The sequence below is a fragment of the Thunnus albacares genome, chromosome 23 (assembly GCF_914725855.1).
Source record: "Thunnus albacares chromosome 23, fThuAlb1.1, whole genome shotgun sequence".
Lineage (NCBI taxonomy): Eukaryota > Metazoa > Chordata > Actinopteri > Scombriformes > Scombridae > Thunnus > Thunnus albacares.
Genome location: NC_058128.1, coordinates 16,628,832 through 16,647,970, shown reverse-complemented (window position 1 = coordinate 16,647,970; position 19,139 = coordinate 16,628,832). Strand labels below are relative to the sequence as shown.

Here is a 19,139-nt window from a genome sequence, read left to right as displayed (position 1 = left end):
GTGTTTTGGTCCTGTGTAATTCTTACATTGTTCTTGAAATATATTATTCATAGCTTATCCATGTATAAGTATCATGATATATTGCTAAAGCCCTAATTTTGTTTACTTGACGAAATAGTTTGAGTTCACATGATAAAATATATACTGATCTAGAACTACTGGCAGCGAGGAAATGAACAAACTCCTTCACACACTTGACAAGGCTTATTATAACATCATAGGGAAGGTTTATGAAACTTGTTGTTTTTATATGAACTTTGATCTTCAGTATTTGGAAAGCTATTTTAAAAAGAAACAAAAGAAATCTTGATATAATAGTTATTATTCATGTATGTTTTTGTGTGTCTGTACATGGATTCCCTTTGTCAGATTCTCTACATGTAGTATGTAACATGTAGTCCGTGTTATGTATGCTTTTGTTTGGATGGATCAGTGTAGATGGGTAGCCACTGGATGTGTACATGTTCTAGATGCTGTAAGGTATGTCTATAATAAAGAAACAAATAAATAAAGAGTACAATTATGTACCCACAAAAGACCAACATGTACTGATAAACAATCCTATAATCACAAGGCGATTTTTAGAAAATGAGAGTACTACCTATTTTTCCTGTCTTCCTTCTTCTTTTGCATTGTGTGTATCAATTTGGAATCTCTGTCACTGTCACTGAGGGAGTAGACACAAAGAGTATTGACAGACCAACCAGGAGCAGCAGTAATCATCACTAGTACTGCGGCAAGGATATGATCCCTCAACAGCTTCCCACTCATGAACACCTCCAATTCAGTGGAAGCAATGCAGAGCAGAGACCCAAATCAGTTTACTGCCTTAAATTACTTCAGTGACTGCGCTTTTAGTGCAGTTTATACCTTAAATTATGTACTTTTAGTCATACATCTTGGTGTGTATCTCATACTTTTCAGTATAAAAATGTAATTCTCCTGTATGTCTATTTCTGAGTGCGTTGGATGAGTCTCTGGGGGCGCGTTCATGAACACTTGCATGAATGCAAGGATGGTGAATGTCACTGATAGGAACACCCACAGGCTATATTCTCTATAATAATCACTCATTTTACTGTCTCTATATAGTGCGCTCTCTGAAGAAATAGCATTGACTCTGGAAGAGACAGTGTGAGTGGGGAACCTAATTACCTCTGCCCGATGGACAGAAAATGATCACTGTGAATGTAATAAGGCTTTAACTTGTTTGCCTGAGAAAACGACTTGAAGCTCCCTGCCGTGTTTTGAATTAGAAAACGACAGGTTAAAAACCCACCTGTGTCTCTGACTCAATCACTAATGTGGCGTCACTCCACGTCTCGTCTATGCTGCGTTCCGCCCCGTAGAATTATCTGCATTGGTCACGGGCCTGATTTGAAAACCTTTTTCATGTCAAAGACACCACAGACAGGCTTCAACTACACTTTCCTACACTGACTTGCTTTTAATTTGATTGCATTTTATGCCTTTATGAAATACTTCACAGCAGAGAGAATACAGGAAATGAGAGAGATGGGTAATGACATGCAACAAAGCTCCAAGGCCAGACTCAAACCAAAGATGTTGGGATTCATGGTCAGTCCCTTGGTAACCAGGGTGCCCCAATTCTCAAAATCTGTTCTACTTGAATGATTGAGATTTCTAATCAGAAAGTCTCTTTGCAAATTCAAGAGTTCAATTAAGTACTGCACTGGAACACCCTTATGCACCTCTTGGGGTGCCCCAAAGCCTTCCAATTTCCAAATAGGTATTCACTCATGCAAATATATCAGCACAAAAGTTGTACAAAATTTGAACACCACCCATTTTCTCCATGAAACAGACCAGGGTAAAAGGAAGTGAAGTGTTAAAAATAGCAATATCATGGGCAAGCACATTGTGGCTTTTGTGGGGATACAATGCTGTATATGATTCTACTACTTTAATGTCAATGCAAATCTTTTCTTGTATTTTTTTTTTTTTATTTGAAATTAAAATAACAACAACAGACAGTGATGAAATTGAAAAACCCTGAAACCCAAAGGAAAGAGAATCCCAAACAGAGCCATAGAGCAAGTATTAAGGATCCATCATCTGAGTATTATTCCAGGAGAGCCTTTTATGTGTGCTTTAAATTGGGTGATTTCATGACTGCAGCAGTCTATGTAATATAATCACATTAAACTCCCTTAAAGGGCCTCCTAAATTCTCCTTATGTTTGCCTGATCCCTTATCGCAGTAGACCTGAAGTGGAAAACAAACTGCTGTGATTTTTCTGAATAAATCAGTTCTCTGTCATCACAAACAGGGAGGGCATGCCAACCAGATTTCACAAACTGTCGCCGAAACAACTCAATATGCTCAAGAATGAATTCCTACCGAACAACAGTTGTCTGCTTTGACCTTTCCTCCTCACCACAGCTTTTATGCCAGTAGCTATAGCATTACATCCTGTCTGCCTATCTTACTGCTTGAGCACTTAAGGTGTCTACCGCTAATTCCACCTGAGCCCTTAATTACCTCATTAATTTAGGCTGACAGGGTAGGTTAAAACCCCTCTGTGATCCCCAGGCTCCATACATGAACATTAGCCACTGAATGGGAGGCCACAACCCAGTCCCCTTTTTTTGAGACCCTTAAGTGTTTAACAAGGTTTATACCTAATCCACAACTTTATCTTTATGGATCTTGGCCTGGTTTTTCAAAAGCAGCTTAATTGTTGATTGGCTTACAGTTGAACCAACATCATCTTAGTACTTGGCTACGATGGAAAGTCTTGTCTGAAAGAGGGCTTTAGGGACATTACAGTACGCCCAATGTGGCAGCTAAGCTATGAAACCATCAGTTGAGGATTTCCACTGTGGCTTTAGCTAAGCCATCTCCCAACTGGATCCATTCAATGAAGACAGCCACTGAAGGACAGACAGTAAGAGAAATACAATGGCTTGAAGCCTCCTGGAGATCCTATCTAGACAGAGCAGTAATAAGGAGAGGGCTGCGTGGAGGGTTATATTGGTCTGGCTGGATGGCATGGAGGAGAAAGGAGGGCCATCACACATGTCCAGCCTTGACTGAAGATGGGATTAGAGAGGGAAACGAGGGAGACAGACAGACAGAGATAGAGAACAGACACAGAGGAAGCGATAGTAAAGGAGAGCAGGAGAGGGTGAATAAGGGAATGGCATAGAGGAAGATTGATGGCTGACTCGTCCTCAGTCAGTGATTTTTTTTTTCCATCTCTCCAGACGAAGCCTTCGTCCAGGAGCCCCCTACCCTGCCATGGAGGAGAGAAACGGGCAGATGGTGAAGATGGAGGAGAAGAGTGAGAGTGATAAAATCACAGAGCAGATAGAAAAAGGAATAGGGTGATGGTCTGCAATAATGATGATTGTGAAAGGTGGAAGGAATGAGGAAATTGGGAGGAAATAGTTGAATTCTTTTTTGCTCAACTATTAGGTAAAGAGAAATATGAGAGATAGTATGAGGAAGTTAAATAAAAGTTTTAAAAATAGTTTGATTTTAGGAATCCCCTAGTTTGTCTTTTGCTTAAAGGGGAGTAGTTGCCGCTCCTGTCTGTTTTCCTAAACCTTTACTCGGAAATGCACTTAAAAACATTGTGTATGTGAATTGCATTTGGCCGCAGCTGGGGCTCTTTGCCACATGTGCAGGACAGAGCAGAAAACTGGGCTAAATGGCACAATTACATCTAATATGTCAAACAGCAATTGTATGTTTTGCCATATTTGTGGCATTCACGCGAGGAAAATCGATTATTCAATTAAACTACAAGAACAGAACAATGAATCTGATAATTCTATTGTTGAAACTGACATTATATTCAGTAAGAATGAGTTCACTGTACACTATCTATTAATTGATCATTTTTTACATAATTACATCAGCTCTGCGCTGACTTTTTCATTCAGAAAACATATAATGCACAATGCATTCATTGACAAGTTTACAGATTTGGGTGTGCAACTTGAAATATGTAAGGGAAATACTGTACATGCACACAAACAGAAACATGCAAACACATTTCTTCTTCACTGTATACCAACACAACTGTTTCTGCACTGAAAGATGTTTATGCTGTGATATAGCTGTATGTGTTCCCTGTGCTGTTGCTCCTTTTTTCTCTTCTGTCTCTTGTTCCGCCCATGTCTTCTACACCTGATTAGTCCTCACTGAGGTGCACCTGGAAAACGCCGGGAAAGGAAGTGGTTAAATGCTCCAGGTTGCTGTTGCAGCGAGAGGCTTCTGGTCTGTGGACTGCTGGTCTTGCTGCCTCTCAGCCTGGGATTTTATTAAGTGTTGCTGTTGTCTTTTGACAGTTGTTTATAGTCTTTATTTAAAGTCTTGGTTGTTTTGTATGTCTTTATGTTAATAAATCCCATGGTTTGGATATTTTAAAAGGTGTTGTTAAAGTTTTACTTTGGGTCAATGGTGGAGTGTTGTTCGCCTTATAGGGCCGACTAAGGGCCGGGTGTAACAGCTGCATAACACCACATTAAGCCCGAGACAACAGTTTCAACATGGAGGCACTGTATGGAGTGACTGTAAGTGTGATACAGCTGACTCTCTTATGTTAGCTACAAGAGCAGTGTTTGTAATCACACATGTAACCATGACCTCAGGCTACAAAGGGCTGCACCATAGATCAGCAAAGTCAACGTACCATAAACCATGTATGATGTATGATTCGAGGCTGTTGTTTTGTTCAGCTCCAGTGTACTTTTGGATAAAATGAGCACTTTATTTCCAGCACAAAGAGCTGGATATGGATTTCATTCTCTCAAATCATGTCAGATCGTTTAACTTTGGTGGAGAGTTCATTGATTTGCAAGAATGGGGAGATTTGCCACTTGAGTGACTCTGTCAATTCATTCTTCTGTGCCTGATTTAAAATATATCAATTAATGAAAAAGATAAAATACCATGTCTATGAAAGGACATGATGTAGGTGCAAATTGGAAGCATGTATTGGCACTGTTTGAATATCCCATTATTAAATCACAGTGATGTCACTGTATTTTCAAACGTCATTGTGAAATGAACCAATTCTTATTCTAATGTAAAGGCTCTTATACAATTTATATCTAATTACAGAATTTGTAAAAAACAAACGTTTTTAAGAAAACTCCCCTCAGATTAGGTAATCCCTATCTTGTTACCAAATGTTACATTCCTTTTGTTGTTTAAATTAAACAAAAACTTTTACAAACATGACCCTGAAACTTGATTTGAGAAACACCCAATACAAAATACTTAGAGGTGATGGGACGGGTGCAATACATAGAAAAAGATGATAAGAGACACGAAAACTTTTCCTATAGCAACTTTGCTAAACTAGGCCAAAACTAACACAAAGCAACCAATCATACCAATTTCCAACAAATAACTTGATAATACTCAAGGCGACTGTATGAAAGCAGAGATGAGGCCTTGTATGTCCTTGCAATACTGCACCTGCAGGCTCACTTCCCATCCTTTAAAAAGCATTGAATAAACTCTACTGGCAGTTAACAGGTCCATTAAATCAACTACGATTGTGCCGGAGAGCGGAGGGGAGATGTATTACATTTGTGTTATTGGTCAAATATCGCTGGCCTGTGAAGGAAAAAAGGTGATATCCAGCACAGGCCGGGCAAATGGAGAAAAGGGAGGGGGGTATGTTACAGCTATGTCCTTTCTGATAAGTGAGTTTTCTCTTCCCTTCAACCCCCTCCCCACTTTAATAAGAGTTGACACCTATTTGTGACATATGACTGTATCTCTGATTGCCTGGGGCGTGATAGCATCCCGACGCCTTGCTCAGCTGGCGATGGAGGGATAGCGAGAGTGAGCAATGGAGAAATAGAGGGGTTTGTGGCTCAAATGTGCTGGTCACTGCGATACTCTATCTGTGGGAGATATGGAGGCTGTGTGTCTGTCTGCTGTAGCGGGGAGGGGGGCAGAAATTGGAATGTGAGCAGCTCATGTGTTGCTTGCTTTAAGATGTGTTGGATGACATAAGGGAATAGATAGATGGACAGAAAATCGTTGGGTACCTCAGGGAATCCATTTATTCGCATCTCCATTTGCTAGCCGCTGTTACTGCAGACATGTTTCTGCAGGGCAACTTCCTTTAGCTGTGGGATCTCCAGGTGTTCCCAGGCCAGCTGTGAGATAAAATCCCTCCAGTAGGTCTTTGGTCAACCCTGGGCTTTCTTCACAGCTGGCCATGCCCATTATACTTCCAGTGGAAGGTAATCTATATGCCTGATCTACCTCAGTAGGGATCTCTCAAAATAGAAGAGGAGTGGCACAGTTTTACATTCCTCCTGGATTGCAGAGCTCTGTAGACAAGGAAGACTGAAGAAACCTCATCTTTCATGCCTGAATCCATGATCTAATTGTCTTCTTTCTTTTCTTCTTTTCGGTCTTTCGTCCAGCGTGAATTTGCGAAAACCATCTTCTACTTTTTTATTACGGTCCTTCGTATGACCCAGCTGTCTCACAATGGCTATCTTGGATCCAGAGACCAAAAACTGTGTTATTAAAAAACATTGGTGCAGGCGTGTTGTTTCAGGTACTGGTTAGAAGATGAAATACAATCCAAGAAGGCCTTTTTGAGTAATACATCCCTGAGTTTGAAGGCCCATCAGATTGAACACCAAACAGCAGAATCAAAATCCTTCCTCACAGTATCGAGGTTGTTCCCAACATTAAGATCCTGTCCATGAAAATCCAAAACAAGACAAAAGACAAGGCACAACCCTGTCAACACACCGACCTTGAACTATTTGACAAATGCCAAGTATGCAGCGTAACAGACCCCTAAGACGCCATACATCATCTCATACCAAGACAAATGACGGAGCCTAGTTGAGAGCTTTTTTCTTTTTACTAGTCTGAATTCTAAGATGAGCTTTTATTACATAATCATCATGCACCACCGTCACTGGCACAGGTTGGTTGGCACAGGTCACCCAACCTTTTTGCACATAGTACAAAATACCGAGAGAGGTGGTATTTAAACCCTTAGTATCCATTTAGTATAGTTTCCATGTACGTGCAGCCTTGCAGTGAGAGCAGAGGTTTGACACTGTGGTTTCACAGATCAATGGCCTCTCCTCTGCAGTGTCTCTGGCATGATAAAACATTCCTCACTCAGTATGCTTACTGAGTCTTGGCTACATCTGATGTGCCTGGCTAAGAAGGTCACCAAGGTTAGATAAAAAACAAATGTACAAGTGTATTTTTTATCAATAAATTCAGCTGTACTGACAGTTATAAATGTGGTGGCTATATAAAAGATAAGCATATATTCTATGAATTGTGTAATGGAAGATCTGAATGGATCTCAATGCAAAATAACAATGTGTTTTCCAATCAAATTGAATGGCATGATATAGGCCTCCATATTATCTTAAAAATAAGAACTTCCTTGTACTTCTGAAAAACATTTATACAACATTTTTTGTTGGTCTATTCAACTTCAACAGTCTAACAGTATTTCTGTACACTCTAACATACAGAATCATTTGTCAGTCAGTAAAACCTTTTTGTGCTTCTATAAAAACTTTAAGGATCCCTCCCAGAATATCTAGAGCAACAGAGCCGGCAAAGAACCCATTTCATGTAATAACTTGATGTCATTCCTTTTGATTAACCTTAAACTCTGATAAAGCTTTAAAACTTTGAGTTAATAACCTTTGCAGCTAATGGCGTAAGACTGAATAATGTGAAGTCATCAAGCGTAGTTAAGTCAATGCTGCCTCCTGACCTTACAACCTGTAATGAAATGCATCTGCAGCCTAATGTGACGAGGATTGCTACAATTAATATGAGTGTATTATTTTCTTTGAAGTAAAGCAGAAGGGAAATGCACTGTGTACTGAAATGATTACTGTTGTTGTTGTTGCTTTCCCTGAGGGTATAAAATGTCTTGTGTGCGCCATCCTATCTTTAAGAATTATTTCAAAGTCGCCTTTAAAGAAGAATCGTATTTGTCACCCTGATTTGTTTAAATTTTTAAACCAAAATCAACAACTTAATTTCAGTTGGGGAAGTGTGCTTCAGTCCACCTAGAGCAATTGTTAATTACAAGTTAATGACTGTTTGTGGAACATTATGAAACCTCTGTGGCAACTGTTCAAAATTACAGGTTCCTGTAATACATCTCGAGACCGTTGAAATTGTCATGCTCCTGATTGGGATTCATCAAAGGCTTCTCAATTAGGAGACATCTCCGTTGACACCGGAGAGCTTTTCCATCTAATGAAATACCTCACATTATTGCCCTGCTAGTAAATTATTCAACTAAACTCCTGATGGGGGGGTGGATGGTGGTGGATGGCAAGACATAAAGAGAAAAAAATAAAATAAAATAAAAATGAAAGGAGTCTCCTCATCATTTTCAATTCATCACCTTTCTTCCATATTGCCCTCTAGATCACAGAGAATATTCACCTAATCAGATTTATGATTTATCCCATTTAAATTCAGTCGACTTTCTCAAACGCTGAGAGGTAGTGGGTGGAGGAAGAGAGACTGTGAAGGAAAGACAGAGAGAGAAGCAATTTATAATCTACAGAAGAAAGACACCTAGTGTGGGTGACCTCTATTTTAATGAATAAAGATTGGCTCTTTATATATCCCACTATTGTGCCATTTCTAATGAGCATAAATTATTAACAGTTAGTGTCTCAGGCTCAAAAATCACTGGGCAGCTTCTCCTGATATATGTCGTATTATAGTCAAAATATGTGGATTTCAAAATGAGTAATGGTACTGAAGGGGCACAACTATAAGACTATTATGCTATATACAACTTATGAGCATTTTAGTCTATGGTTATGTTATGTTGTATGGACTGTGCTGGAGGACAAACATGTGAAAGCTCATTCTATATTTTCTTATTGCCTCATGAATATAAAGCTCAATTATTGTGATTATGTAGTACATGCAGTCGTATGTATGTATGGCTGGCTATCGCCATAGGACTAAATGAAAAAATGTGATATGGGTGAATGAAGGAAATGTTGAATGAGCAACAGGGATTGCTCTATATCAACAAAACTTCTTCAAGCTCAGACAAGTTTATTAAAATATCACCAAACAAATACAAAAAAAGAAAAATGTTATCTGTTTGTGATTTAATAAATTGAGGGCATACTTGATATTCCAGTGTAATGGCTGTGCTTGATTTATCACTCCATTCACTTTATTTTCACTGATAATTTCCTAATATCTGTGAACAAATTAATTAACATGTGCTTGCAATTCAATAAAATGTGTTTTCATTCATTTTTAAAGATTTCCTCCACTTATCGTAATTAGTTTAACTTGACTGCATTGATTAATTTGGTTTTATTAGCTTAATATTGTGTTGAATAAAGCTACATTACATTTACTATAACTGATTGCAATTTTTTGATAATTTATTATGAACAGACAACGCTAAAAACTGACTTATCACAACACTGCTCACTTGTAAAGTTTGCAAAATAGTATTTTAAAGGTAACCTGTGGTTATACTACTGACTACTACATAGTACTGACTAAAAGTTTGGATATCTCAACCTCTGCTACACTGATTTTTATCATTCTTCTTTAAAATCCATCTGTCACAAGTCTGCCAACTTTATAGAGGAGCAATAGCAATAGCAATAAATAGCTGGAGTACCTCTTTAACTAAGTACAATTGGGGCTACCAAGGAAAAATCATCTACAGTATATAAAGAATTTCTATACTCATAAATCTAATTTCTACAGTGAATCAAATCCAGTCTGCAGGACAAGTGCAGAGATTTCCAGCTAATGTGAAAGGGTTCAGAGGTGAAGTTTATGTTGAGCCTAAGCAAATTATTTCAAAGCCGTAGCAGACAAGGGTAGCTACTGAACTCTGATCCATTTTGTGCACAATGAAGTGGACGGGTCTGAGGAGTAGCCCAGGAGGGATCCCTTCAGTGACAAGGCGTATAATTCCACATTGCATAATCTGCCCTCAAGTATAAGAGCAGACAAAGAAAGAGGAGCTTAGTGTTTTAAATGAGATGAAACAGCAAGAGGTAAGAATGTGACTCACAGGTGACGCGGGCGTTTGATATAGAGAATCACACCCATGCTTTACTGAAGGCCAGCACATACAGCACACAGGTGCCACCCCTTCAACCAGGATTCGAAATAGAAGGGCTTTTTCACTGTGACCTTTGTAATTCTATACTGATGGGAAACACGGCAGAGAGTTGAAGTCTCTGCAGACCCTGCAGTACATCGAAATCCACTCCACATTTTCTGCCCTGCCTCAGTTGCAGAGGTCTCACAGGGTTTTCAAATACATGAGTTTGGTTCACTTCTGTCATACAGATCACAAACTTATTTCTCCAACTCCTAGCCTTCCACTAGCCAAAAAAAAAACTATCCTAAAAGTACCGTGTAATGCTTTTTCCACTTATAGACTTGCAATCAGTGATCAATGACTGAAGAACACAATTCATCCACTCTTCCATTAATGAATTTCACAATGAAAGATAAGAAAATGTGCTTTCATAATGGACCAGGAGAACTCACTGCAAACATATGAATAAACCCAAATTTTTATAGTGGAATACTAATGTTGCCACATAGTTACATTGTTTTAGTGTTAGCGCTGGTATATTTAACAGGAACAACATATAACTGGACGAACACCATGCTGTATATCTGCAGCATGTGTCAAGAGGAACATGCCAGACAAATACTCCCCATGTACAATAATGATTATAGCCAGCTAAAGCTATAAAGCCATCTTTTATGTTTAGAAGGGAGGAAAACCAATATGATCAGATTAGATCCTGTTTTCCATTCTGCCTACAGCCAATCTGTGATACGCTACTTTATTTTACAGATAAAATGTACACTGACACAGCCATACCATCACAGAAACACACACACACACACACATATCTGAACTATCACTGATGGATCTGCTATGGATCTGCTGGTCTCTAATGTAATGGACAGGTGGTTAACAGGATGTATCTATGTAACCTTGACTCATGTGTTCACTTTACACACATAAGCACATTTGTAGATCCTGACAGCGCAACGAGCCTTGAAGTGATAGTGGTTTGACCCCAGCAGGTTATTTGTGCAAGTCTCTTAATGATTCAATGTACTCTCTGACCCCACTTTCCCTTTTATCAAATAGAGCAAGCTGAGATGATGAACTGCTTGGTTTGCCTGTCAATCTTTACTCATGATCTTAAGCAATGAGATCTTAAAGACACAAAATACACATGGTTAAAGGATTTCTACCACTTCTGGTAAAGATTATATTCACAAATTTTAAGTTGGGCATACAGCTTTAGAACAATGATATCAAACTTTTCAAACAAAGTTAAGTATTTCTTCTAGAATCATACACTGGCACAGCATTGCTAAAGATTAGTATAGAAAGATAGTATATTTTCAGAGTGGCACAGCATGACAGAAATCTGTTTTCCGAGTTCTAAATTGGATTAGCGAAATGTTCTCCCACTGAGTGTGGAAAGAGGAGCAGGCGTGTGGAAAATGTTCTTCACTAAGAGGAATCTTCTGGGCGACACAAATCCTGCTGAAAGGCGTAGCTGCCTTTATTCTTGGCCACCGTGCACGGATGACAAGCCTAAACGCAGACAAATTCACACACAAAAATGCACACACAGGGACATACAGTAGGTGCTGTACATGGAGGCAAAAAAGGCAAACACAGACAATGACAGAGGAACGTGACTGAACATGCACACACAAACCATGAAATATCAAACTTGAATTTACACACGCACGGCTGGGCTCCCTCACAATGAAAAGGGTGTGAAATGAGTCCAGGGCATGTTGCACTGTGGGAAGGCTTTTAACACATGCCTGGACACCAGCGAGTGGTCACGGACCCTTCCTGTGAGCTGGTCGACGCTGCTTGTGAGGCTTGTGGAAAACAATTAGCTGCGTCATCTCTCACTCTGAGCCGAGTCTCACTAGAGTTTAGTTGTGGGCAGAATCTCTGAGCTCTACAGGGAGCTAAACTTAGGTTAGTCTTCAGCTATTCCTGGATTTGTCATCTACCCTGACTAAATATTTCAGCCGGCACTGGATGCTCTGTTTTGTCAGTGTTTGTGTTGTCAGCAACTAAATAAATAATTAAGCTAGGCAAAGGGCCCAGACTTCTATTTTAAAATAACTAGAAGGAATTTTAGTGTGTTTGCTCCAACATGAGTAAGTGTCTACAGCCATGCTAGCAGCTCTGTGAAGATGTACTTAGTGGAGCACAGTGGTGCTTTGAACTAAATACTAACAGTAGCATGCTAACATGCTCACAATGACAATACTAACATGTTGATGCTAAGCAGGTATAATGTTTACCATTTCACCATCTTATTTTAGTGTGTAAGCATGCTAATATTTGATAATTAGCACTAAACACAAAGTACAGCTGAGAGAGTATCATTAGTTTTGCAGGGATTTGGTCATAAAACAAAGTATTAGACAAATGAAAATTTTGACCTGATGATGGCGCTAGATGAAAAGTCAGGAGGTCACCAATGTTATGACCAAAGTCTTCCTGTGGCAGACATTACTGTCTGGATGGCAAACCATCCAATAGTTGCCAACACACAGTACCAGTCAAAAGTTTGGACACACCTTCTCAAACATTTGACTGCTACTGTATTGGAAGCCCCACTCCAGCCAGTATTACTTCCTGTTTATTGGTTAGCAATCTTTCTCAAACAGAGAATGGGGGTGTGGTCACCCATGAACACACATCATCAAAAATCTGCAGCCAAAGACAGATGGAGTAGTTTTTCTCATTAGTTAGTTACTATAATAATGATTTTTTAATAAAAAAATAAAGAAATTGATTTGGTGAGGTTGTTTATATGATTATATCAGACCAATGCTAGTTCAGCAATAATTCTAATGTAACTCACCTCATAAATGGTCACATAGTTTAGTAATTAATGTTACACAACTGCGTTTGCACTGCAATGTGTTTCAGGAATGACACATGAGACGCAATGTTTGCTAAAAAGAAAGTTGGCAAAGAGGCTGTGATGAGCCCTACTAACCCGACGTCTTCTTCATAAAAAAGCAGAATATCGAGTTATAACCGACCAGTCTGATGTGTGTAGAGGTGTGTGTCGTTATACTGTTGCATCCTGGTGTCATCAGGTGATTTAATGGTAAACAGGTGAAGGTAAACAGTGAACAGCCGTGTGTAACGGTACTGTGCTCTTGTGCAGCACTTCTCAGAGGCTGCGGATTTATCAACATAGTCCTGCTTCCTTCAGATGCTGCAGGGATTTAATGAACTGAAGGAGAAGCTTTTCATACAGTATAAAGCAGCTGTGGACAGCAGATACTATAACAATCACCCACATTCATTTACAGATCAATACAGACTCATTTACTGACTTTCCTGTTTTAACCACATTAAACATTATTTTCTGTGCCAATTTTGGTTGGACAGTGTTTCATTAAAATACATTATTTATATTTTAAGCATTAATCCGTTGTTGCAGCACCACGTCTGCAGCAAATAGCCTATTTAGTTTGAAACACAGGCACCTGATACTGTATCAGTGGCCTATGTGACACTCACAAAAACAAAGGGATTTTATGAGGATGATGTATGACTGTAGCGTTCCACTAATCCACCATCGATTTCTCTTAGCAACATTAAATTTTTTAATGTTGAGCACAAAATTAAGTTATTTATTTATTCATTATTTTATTTATTTAAAAATATTTGGCAAACAGTGTGGCTAATCAACATTGTCAGTATATGACTCAGAAAAATATGTAATATCTTAAAAATGCCAAAATATATTGTGGGGGTTTTAACTCACAACCATAAATATCTACCTCATGGTGGCTAGGGGAAATGTCAAAGGAAGTCAGTAGAATACATTGTGTGCAAACTATTTACAAGGGGTTATGTCCAGGACTACGTCTTGGCCAGGCACAGTAACTTCCTGGAGCCTTCGCAGTGAGGTTGCCAGACAACCAACAAAAACTCCCAAAAGTGCCAAGATTTAGTTACTTTTGGACAGAGTCAGGCTGGCTGTTTCCTCCTGTTTCCAGTCTTTATGCTAAGCTAAGCCAGCCTGCTGCTGGCTGTAACTTCATACTGAACAGACATTTATGAGAGTGGTATTGATCTTCTCCTTTAAGTATCAGCAAGAACGCAAACAAGTGCATTTCCCAAAATGTCAAACTATTCCATTAATATCAAAATACTGCTTAATGCAGGTTTAAAATGTTTGAATAGCTACATTTGCTATTTTATTACTCAATATATGTATAATTTGTTTGATAAATGGTTTGTTAATTTGTTTGTTTGTTAAATAGTTCCATGTTCCATGTTCCACTATATTTGTTGTTCTATGTACATTACCAGTCAAAGGTTTGGACTGTTAATAGGCTACTATTATGTTAATATTATATTAATACTATTGTTAGATATATGAATTGTCTGAGATTTTCTGCATTCAGTTTTATTTTGTATACGTGGCGTTGGTTTATTCTTTGTCACTATATTCAATATGATCTATGTACCCTCTGCATAATTTAGTTTTCTTCATTTGATATTTATAATTCAATATAACTTTGGACTACTTTATTAATACTAGTATAATTTACTCAATATATCATTAGATTTATATATAGTTTGATATACTGCTCATTGATATATTCAGTATTTTTTAATGTACTGTTTCATAAATGATGTTGTAGTAGCACCTGCGGCAAGTTTTAAGGTGCATGAATGGCATAATGAAACATATAATTCCATCATCGTGTGTCCATTTGAGATATTGTGCATGATGTCGATGTGAATATCATGCAATTGTTGTACTGCCTTTGGTTAATCAGTGTAATTTGTAAAATGCCACAAGGAAAGAAATGACACTCATCCCCCCTCCACCCAAGCAAAATGTTATTAAAATCCAATCACTGGCATCCGAGATATTGTGTGTGACATTTGGATGGACCGATGATGGTCGATCCATAGTCTCTCACCTGATTTCATTGTTGGGGACAATTACAAAGTTGCACTAATCTCATTTCATGTCTTGGTTTATTGCGTGATAGCTAGGTTTATCAACTGCTAGGTGTCCTTGAGGAATGTTTTTAACATTTACCTTTGAAAACAACAATCGTGAGAGTCCACTCGGCTTACTCATTGCCTGAAAATACCTCCCTCATGTGTGAAACCAAACACGCAGCTCACAGTACTGAAGTTTAAGCAATTCAGAATCACCTTTGTTGTGTGAAGGTTATTGACTCATCCCTAAGATCAATGTGACAGTTTTCGTCTGCACAATAAAAACGGCCTGCCTTATGATTCACTTAGCAGACGTGTTGGTTTGCAACTACTGAACAGCTAGAAAGAAGCTCATTCAGGGCTCGAATGAAACCAGCAAAGGTGAACCTTGAAAATAAAGTGCATAAACAGAGATTTCACACAAATACATCAAACTGTATTCTTCTTAAAATCTTAAGGAGTTACACAATGAAAAGTTAGTAAGGCCTATGTGCATTTGTTTCATGTTTTGGCTCCAAAACACTGTTACATTTGATATAAGATGATACAATAACTTAATTCAAATGATGACAGTGAATTCATTTTCAAAAAAATTGTCAGTTGTAATGGTTTAAATGGTTTTAAAATTATAGTGCTTTTGGTAAACCTTTTAAAGTCAGCTAACGGAATTTTGAAGAGGGCAATGGCACATTAGTTTTCATACAAATTGGTTGTTTTTTTGAAGTTTAATTTAGTTTTACTTAGTTTGAATTTTATTCAAGTTTTCAGAATTTATAACAAATAAAAAAACACTTATCTGCAATTCTATACACTCAGGACTTTTGTGGTTACAGTCTTGTGGCTAATGCTAGCTAGAGTTAGCTAACCTTAGCTAGATTGATTGATTGAGCTTTGTCATTTTTAAAAAAATTTTGTACTTGTGGTTTTTTGACACTGATGTTTTCAGCATGTCACAGATAAACATTCTTATGGCTTTATGTAAAGTAATGCAAAACGTGAACAACTTGTACCTTGCTAGTAGATGCATTTGTTGCTTTCTGCTTTTGGTTCTGTTCTGGTCACTCTCAGTCAGGCCTCAAAAGAGCTCAGGTTTGCTCCAAAACAGAAGCAAACAACAAACAATGCACAGGCATGCAGTTTTGTATGCTACAACCTGTGTCAGTGTATGCAGAGTTCAGACAGATCCATGTGGCTACACGGACACATACAGTACAGTACAGCCTGCAATGAAGCTAGTTCACTTAGGCTTGCAATGTAATATTCCTGTTGCGAAAATAGACCTACGTACTGTGCAATGATCAATCAAACTCTATTAGGGTTCTCTGTGTTTATTTCTGTAAATATATAGCTGTGACAGCACTGAGGTGTAAAGAATGGAGTGTGCATTTTGGAGTGAATGAGAACAAGTGAGGCAAAGGTCTGAGTTGATAATCAAATTCTGATTCACCACACTGCAGTTGAAGTGCTTCAAAATTGGCATGAAACCTTTTTATCTGCCTCTTTCAACTAATTCCCTCTTAGAAACAGATATCTGTCCAAAAAATGGAAAATATAAAAATGAAGTTGTCAAAAGCTAAAGTCCAAAGCCAAAACTTTGCTGTTTGAGCCTTGGTAGGGGTTTGGTCTCTTTATTAGTCAGCACAGTTTAAGGAACACGTCAGTTTCCTTGAATAATGCTTTACTTAGACTAACTAAGGGAACTAATGGTGCATTAGTATTAAATGAGACACACTGGAACAAGAAACAACCTGGTAGAGTCTAAATTTAACAAAGAAGCAAAAAAGAATTAATTCATATGAATGCATGTAGTAATAAGAATGTTTATCCCCTTAGGGAAAACAGTTAATGATCTATGCTAACACACAAAGCACAGATTGCACTTCTGCCAACACTGATTCTTCACTGATCTTTATTCTCACAGGAGATGTGGGTAGTGACTAAGAACGAATGGCTGTTTCTCATAATTTCAGAAATCTCTGTTTTTACTAAATAAGATTTAGTTTATTCTTATTTAAACTTGTGCAAAAATGTATTCATATGTGCATTATCAACTACACACCATCAAACCCAGTCACTTTAGTCTTCCCAGCCTTCTTTGCTAAAAGTAGACTTTGCCGAAATTGCAAAGGTACTCAGGCACCAGGATGGTACTGGATATAGAGACAAGGACTGTACTTCAATAGTAAGACCCAGGTTGTGGCTTCAATGAAGGCAAGCATCTTATCTGCTCAAGTGTCCTTAAGCAAGACACTGAGGTGTACAATAAGTGAGAATTTATTTTTATAGTTATTGAAATAAATTATTTCTATATTAAAGTTTTCTATATTCTAAAGCTCAAAAGACTGAGGAGCGAGTTTAATGTTTCTTTAATGAAAAAACAAATAAATACTGTAGTCACTTTTCTTTTCTATATCATTATTATAAATGGATTCATGGATAAGGACTTTCAAATTAAATTTCTGTTTGAGAGATTTAACTGGGCTTGCACTTGAATATCCTAAAATATCCTCGGTGCTGCTCCAAGAGCTCCAAGTCTATTAAACTTCAGACTTAGCAGGGCCTGTCTGACAGTGGAGGGCAGGTGGATTTTAAACCTCTCTATAACCCTGTCAATGAGCAACTTCACTTCACTGTGTGTGTGTGTGTGTGTGTGTGTGTGTGTGTGTGTGTGTGTGTGTGTGTGTGTGTGTGTGTGTGTGTGTGTGTGTGTGTGTGAGAGAGAGAGAGTGTGTGTGTGTGTAGGTGTGTGTGCAAACTAGTTCCCATGTGCCAAGTGTGTGTGCGCATGACTCACCTCCAGTGATGGTCTGGGATTGCAGAAAAAGAAAGACAGGGTTGGAGGTTAATCTGAGGTTGGTACAGTTCATCAGATTCCTGAAGTGATGTGCGGCAGCAGCAGGAGCAGGCAGGTAGAGTCTAGAGAGCTGAATACAGAACTGCAGCATCAACAACACAAACTAATAGTAGGTATCCTCACTTTGCGAAAAGGTAAACAAAAATATGAGACATTTCTGACAGTCGGAGATATCATTAATGTCGTACCCGCCACTATGTTCCCATTTAAAAAGCCTTTTTCAAATAAGTATATGGCAAGAACGCAATATTAATGATTTGACAGTTTCTGCACAAACGAAAACCAAATCCAACGTATAGACTGTAATATGCAGCTACGGCATTGTTTACTCATTGTGTTTATTTCAGCAATTTCAGCTCTGAAAGTGTTTATCTTATAATCTGGACAAAGAAGAAGAGCAAGCAAAAGAAAAAGTAAGATTCAAAATGAATTTTTAGTTGAGTGATTACTAAATGACAAGAAGTAAAGTCACTTATTAATGTTACAATATCAGCAGTATACTTTCAGTAGAAAACCTTGTACAGCATTAACTTGTAGGTATAAAAAGCATTGGAACGCAGCTCAAACACTGTCAGCTTTGTGTGGCATTTTGTTGAGAGGGCATGCAGTGTTGACAGTGACGGTAGAAAATGCAAAAAGCTATTCAGATTAAGAATGCTAAGCCTCCAGAGGCACAGCCTCTTCTGCCTCCATATGAAAAGACCCGGAGTGAGACCTGGCATACACTCTGTTGGATTACAGGGAAAAATGCCTTCCATCAAAAAAATGATTACAGCACCTCTTAGCCAATGTGCATGCAATGAGAAAGCTGAATGGATGAATAATTATAGCAAGGAGAAGCCGGAAGGAAGGTGAGGCAGAGAAAGAAAACAGAGGGAAGGGGGAGGTTGAAGGGGTGGTAGGTTTGTGAAACAGGTATTTAAAATCTGACATTCAGGAATAGTGCCGTATTCATGAACTGTATGGTTAGATATGATTTTGTCTCACAATAATGCATGCAGTGATCAGTATATTTCCTTTTCATACTCACCCCAAAGGGCCTTTGAAGAATCTGAAAAGAAGAGGGAGGGTGAGTAAGTTTTACAAACAACAAAAAGTCTTTTCATCACAAAACAGGCTCTACGAATACACTGAAGCCTATTTACAAAGAGATCAATGGAGCGTTCAAATAATTCAGAAAATGTTGATGAATAGACGAACAAGTCTCATATTGAATTAAGATTTTTCTTCATTTTTATGTTTTGTTTACTTTCGGGT

General features: G+C 38.3%; 1 long non-coding RNA gene across 2 annotated transcripts in view; it reads right to left on the bottom strand.

The window, feature by feature from the left end:
• Positions 1 to 3,886: 3,886 nt before the first annotated feature.
• LOC122975089 overlaps positions 3,887 to 19,139 on the bottom strand; it is a 59,220-nt gene continuing 43,967 nt past the window's right edge. The window contains exons 4-6 of one of the 2 annotated variants that reach the window (XR_006400564.1): positions 18,913 to 18,933; positions 17,823 to 17,952; positions 3,887 to 4,180 (exon numbers count right to left, since the gene is read on the bottom strand). This is a non-coding gene — a long non-coding RNA (uncharacterized LOC122975089). Of the gene's footprint in view, positions 4,181 to 11,250; positions 11,615 to 17,822; positions 17,953 to 18,912; positions 18,934 to 19,139 lie in introns of those variants that run through there. The other variant, XR_006400565.1, reaches the window with a different exon arrangement.